This window comes from Cherax quadricarinatus, chromosome 77 (assembly GCF_038502225.1).
Source record: "Cherax quadricarinatus isolate ZL_2023a chromosome 77, ASM3850222v1, whole genome shotgun sequence".
Classification (NCBI taxonomy): domain Eukaryota; kingdom Metazoa; phylum Arthropoda; class Malacostraca; order Decapoda; family Parastacidae; genus Cherax; species Cherax quadricarinatus.
Window position 1 is genome coordinate 8209272 of NC_091368.1, and position 6000 is coordinate 8215271.

Here is a 6000-nt window from a genome sequence, read left to right on the forward strand (position 1 = left end):
AAGCTTGAACTGTTACGGGTGCCTGAAGCTTGAACTGTTATGGGTGCATGAAGCTTGAACTGTTATGGGTGCCTGAAGCTTGAACTGTTATGGGTCTCTGAAGCTTGAACTGTTATGGGTCTCTGAAGCTTGAACTGTTATGGGTCTCTGAAGCTTGAACTGTTATGGGTCCCTGAAGCTTGAGCTGTTATGGGTCTCTGAAGCTTGAACTGTTATGGGTCTCTGAAGCTTGAACTGTTATGGGTCTCTGAAGCTTGAACTGTTATGGGTCTCTGAAGCTTGAGCTGTTATGGGTCTCTGAAGCTTGAACTGTTATGGGTCTCTGAAGCTTGAACTGTTATGGGTCTCTGAAGCTTGAACTGTTATGGGTCTCTGAAGCTTGAACTGTTATGGGTCTCTGAAGCTTGAACTGTTATGGGTCTCTGAAGCTTGAACTTTTATCGGTGCCTGAAGCTTGAACTGTTATGGGTTACCATGGTAACCAGCTGCTGGTTACCATGGTAACCAGCTGCTGGTAGTCTACATGATACTTGACAATCATTTAAATTTCTATTTTAACTCTTATTTTGCATTGAATTACACTGTATTAGTATTATTATTATTATTATTATTATTATTATTATTATTATTATTATTATTATTATTATTATTATTATTATTATTGTTGTTATTATTATTATTATTATTATTATTATTATTATTATTATTATTATTATTATTATTATTATTATTATTATTATTATTATTATTATTATTATTATTATTATTATTGTTATTATTATTATTATTATTATTATTATTATTATTATTATTATTATTATTATTATTATTATTATTATTATTATTATTATTGTTATTATTATTATTATTATCATTGTTATTATTATTATTATTATTATTATTATTATTATTATTATTATTATTATTATTATTATTATTATTATTATTATTGTTATTATTATTATTATTATCATTATTGTTATTATTATTATTATTATTATTATTATTATTATTATTATTATTATTATTATTATTATTATTATTTTAAAACTGCTTCTCATACAGTAGATTCAACATTTTAAATAATTTGGACTAAAGTCGTTGTTGGAGCTCCGCCGATATTATGGGCCCGGGAGCTTGAGCTTCATAGTAGATCCGTCCCTGACTTAAACTGAGGAAGTTTTATACACTGAAGAAATATATAATGTTTGTCAGGAAGCAGAACAAGTGTTTCCTGGCGCGGGTCTTTGATGATGACCCTCCACTGGAGCTTTTGGTCATCTGACAGAGACCTTCCACTGGCTTACACCTCCACAACTTTAAAAATATTGTTACAAATATAAGCATTTTGTACTAATGTCATGTCTAAGATATGTGAGTCTACTTCCGGTCTTTCCTTATATTATACTATTGCTTATACAGTGTTCCTCTTTGAGTTTTTCTGACTAAATTGTTTAAGAGCATAAGAAAGAAGGAACACTGCAACAGGCCTACTGACCCATGCGGAGCAGGTCCATGTCCCCCCCCCCCGGATTAGCCCAATGACCCACCCAGTCTGGTCACCTCCACTCGAGGAAGGAACACTGCACCAGACCCAGCAGCACAAGCTAGTCAGGTCCAACTCACACCCACTCATGTATTTATCTAACCTATTTTAGCCTGAATAACTGTACTCGGGAGTTTGTTCCACTCATCCACAACTCTATTACCAAACCTGTGCTTTCCTATATCCTTTCTGAAACTGAATTTTCTAGCATAATCCTTAAAATGTGTTTATTTGAATAAAAAAATATGTTGTAAGTCGTACTGTTGTAAGTCGTACTGTTGTAAGTCGTACTGTTGTAAGTCGTACTGTTGTAAGTCGTACTGTTGTAAGTCGTACTGTTGTAAGTCGTACTGTTGTAAGTCGTACTAACTGAATTAGTTAAGTTACTCGTCTCGTGATGTAGAAAGAATTAATTTTTTTTAAATCGTGCCTTACTTGTAATATATTTTAGATTCTGATGATGGATTGAGAAACATACGAAACGTTAATAAAGAAACTGTATATACATTAATAATGGTAATTGTCGCAGCCTTGGTCTTGATTTTTTGCAGTCAATATTCTTTTTTCTCTTGTGAATCCTCAATTACCTTACATATATATATATATATATATATATATATATATATATATATATATATATATATATATATATATATATATATATATATATATATATATATATATATATATATATATATATATATATATATATATATATATATATATATAAATAGGCAGAACTTGCGATCTTGGCTTAAATAGCAACGTTCATCTTGCCATATAGGAGAAGTGAAAATTTCTGTATGCAATAATTTCGCCAAAATCATTCTGAACCTAACGAAAAAAAAATATTTCACTGTGTTTGTTTAGTATTAAATTACTGTAAACGAGTCTAAAATGTATTTAGTTGAGTTAGGTTAAAATAAATTGTTCTTGTTATAATAAGGTTAGGTAAGTTTTCTAAGATTCTTTTGGTGCAAAATTAAAAATTTTTACATTAACATTAATGAAAAAAATATATCTTTAAACGTATAAGAGAAAATTTCAGAAAGGAATTAATTTTAAATGAGTTCTTGCTAATTGACCAGTTTTACATATTCGGCACGACATATATATATATATATATATATGTGTGTGTGTGTGTGTGTGTGTGTGTGTGTGTGTGTGTGTGTGTGTGTGTGTGTGTGTGTGTGTGTGTGTGTGTGTGTGTGTGTGTGTTTGTGTGTGTGTGTGTGTGTGTGTGTGTGTGTGTGTGTGTGTGTGTGTGTATGTCGTGTCGAATACGTAAATCTTTCGATTTTGGCATAATTAGCAACGCTCTTCTTGCCGAATAAGACTAGTGAAAATTTATGTTTGCAATAATTTCACAAAAATCATTCTGGACGTAGCGAAAAAAAAAATTTAAATTTGTTTGTTTATTATTAAATTATTATAAACTTATCTAAAATATATTTAGTTGGATTAGGTTAAATTAAATTCGCTTGTTCTAATAAGGTTAGATAAGTTTTCTAAGGTTCTTTTGGTACAAAATTATTAATTTTTACATTAACATAAATGAAAAAAATATATCTTTAAACGTATAAGAGAAAATTTCAGGAAGGACTTAATCTTAAATAAGAATTGGATCAGAATTCTTCCTCCGTAAGCCATGTGTGTCGTATGAAGCTACTAAAATGCCGGGAACAATGACTAGTAACCTCTTCTCCTGTACATATTACTAAATTTAAAAAGAGAGACTTTCGTTTTTCTTTCTTGGGCTACCCTGCCTGGGTGGGATACTGCCAGATTGCTGAAAGAAGAAGAATATAGATAGATAGATAGATAGATAGATAGATAGATGGATAACTGGAATATATGCTTGGGAAGGAGAGGCTGAAAACTTCGAAGAATGAGAGAGATCTCTGGGTAAGCACACTACTTAGCATATCACCAGAGGAGTATATAAATCAAGCAGGTATAAGAATGGTTTTTAGAAGGCTTATATACGACATAAGTATGAGTTATCACAGAGTCAGCAGCACCCTCCTGAAGCCCACGTTAGACTGAACACGTCAAGAAACCAAACCAAAGCCAAAGATCTGCAACAAGACTGGTGCCGGGAGAATAAGAGATGACCCGCCAGAGAAAATTAAGAGAAGTGAACCTAACGACCTGAGAGAGAAGAAGACCCAAAGAAGATATGACATCATCTTACAAGATGGCCAGAGTACTTGATAAGACAAACACGGACTAAATTTTTATACATAATTCTGAGGACATACCACTGTGAGTACTGAATACTGAGTACACATTATATTAGCAGTGCATAACACATGTAGTTGGGAGAAAGTTTTAATTAAACGATGTTTTGATAATAGTTGTGGTTTATTAAGTCATGACACATTTATTGGACAACGTTTCGAGCTAGGGTTTTATTTTGCCAAGTTTAGTTCAGTAGACGAGAGTGTGAAAGTGGTGAAGGGTGAAGATGAGGATATAACTGGTCCGTGATGAATCTATGAAGGTTATTGACTCATACTCACCTGATGAGTGAGTCTGTGAAGGTTATTGACTCATCGTTGTCTGGTGAGTGATGTTCTCTACTCACCTCCTTGTAATACTTCTTGAAGCATCTTTAAGAAGAGAAGGTCGTCTTACCAGTTCCTCCAGTCATACCTTCACTCATAATTATCTCGCCACAACACTCACCTGCTACTACTGTCTTCTTCGTCTAGTTTTGCTTCTCCTTTTATCTTCTGTGTTTAGTTATGTATCTTTTCTTATCTTCTACTTCTAGTGCTGCATCTTTCTATTCACTTCTAGTGCTGCATCTCTTTCTATTCACTTCTAGTGCTGCATCTCTTTCTATTCACTTCTAGTGCTGCATCTCTTTCTATTCACTTCTAGTGCTGCATCTCTTTCTATTCACTTCTAGTGCTGCATCTCTTTCTATTCACTTCTAGTGCTGCATCTCTTTCTATTCACTTCTAGTGCTGCATCTCTTTCTATTCACTTCTAGTGCTGCATCTCTTTCTATTCACTTCTAGTGCTGCATCTCTTTCTATTCACTTCTAGTGCTGCATCTCTTTCTATTCACTTCTAGTGCTGCATCTCTTTCTATTCACTTCTAGTGCTGCATCTCTTTCTATTCACTTCTAGTGCTGCATCTCTTTCTATTCACTTCTAGTGCTGCATCTCTTTCTATTCACTTCTAGTGCTGCATCTCTTTCTATTCACTTCTAGTGCTGCATCTCTTTCTATTCACTTCTAGTGCTGCATCTCTTTCTATTCACTTCTAGTGCTGCATCTCTTTCTATTCACTTCTAGTGCTGCATCTCTTTCTATTCACTTCTAGTGCTGCATCTCTTTCTATTCACTTCTAGTGCTGCATCTCTTTCTATTCACTTCTAGTGCTGCATCTCTTTCTATTCACTTCTAGTGCTGCATCTCTTTCTATTCACTTCTAGTGCTGCATCTCTTTCTATTCACTTCTAGTGCTGCATCTCTTTCTATTCACTTCTAGTGCTGCATCTCTTTCTATTCACTTCTAGTGCTGCATCTCTTTCTATTCACTTCTAGTGCTGCATCTCTTTCTATTCACTTCTAGTGCTGCATCTCTTTCTATTCACTTCTAGTGCTGCATCTCTTTCTATTCACTTCTAGTGCTGCATCTCTTTCTATTCACTTCTAGTACTGCATCTCTTTCTATTCACTTCTAGTGCTGCATCTCTTTCTATTCACTTCTAGTGCTGCATCTCTTTCTATTCACTTCTAGTGCTGCATCTCTTTCTATTCACTTCTAGTGCTGCATCTCTTTCTATTCACTTCTAGTGCTGCATCTCTTCCTGTCTTCTACTTCTAAATAGTTATGGACTAGTTTTTCTAACCCAGGGTTCCAGTTACTTGAAATCTTACATAAGGTTCAACTTGTCCTTATGTGAGTACAAGTCTGAGAGAACAATGGTACCATTGAACCTTGTATTTAACAACCTTTACCTTGAAAACAATGGTACTATTGAACCTCAACTCTACTTTCATGGAATATTCTACTTCAACTCCTCTTCATCAATTGTCTTAATATCTCCTCTTTCTTCTACGTCAAATTTCTCGGTATTGGTGCATCTGGAGAAGAGAGGATTCATCAGTGGAAATCGACGTGGATTCATAGATTAGGGATTCTGTCCCAGGATCTTACTGGAGTTTATAACAGCAGCAAATATGACAAAAGAACAACAGTAATGGGTCGTCTAGATTTTCCTAAGCTGCAATAGAGTGGTTGACAAGGTATCCCCGCCTGGCATTACTTTCTGCGTCGTTCTGCTTATATTCCAACAGGCGGGAGTAGATTTACCTACTGTAAATTTGTGCTATTTTTCAGTAAATTGATAAATCTAAGCGGCTAGTATAATAACGAATTACATTCATAGTGAGTCTTTATCACACCTCTGCCAGGCACAGTTACATCATAAAAAAAT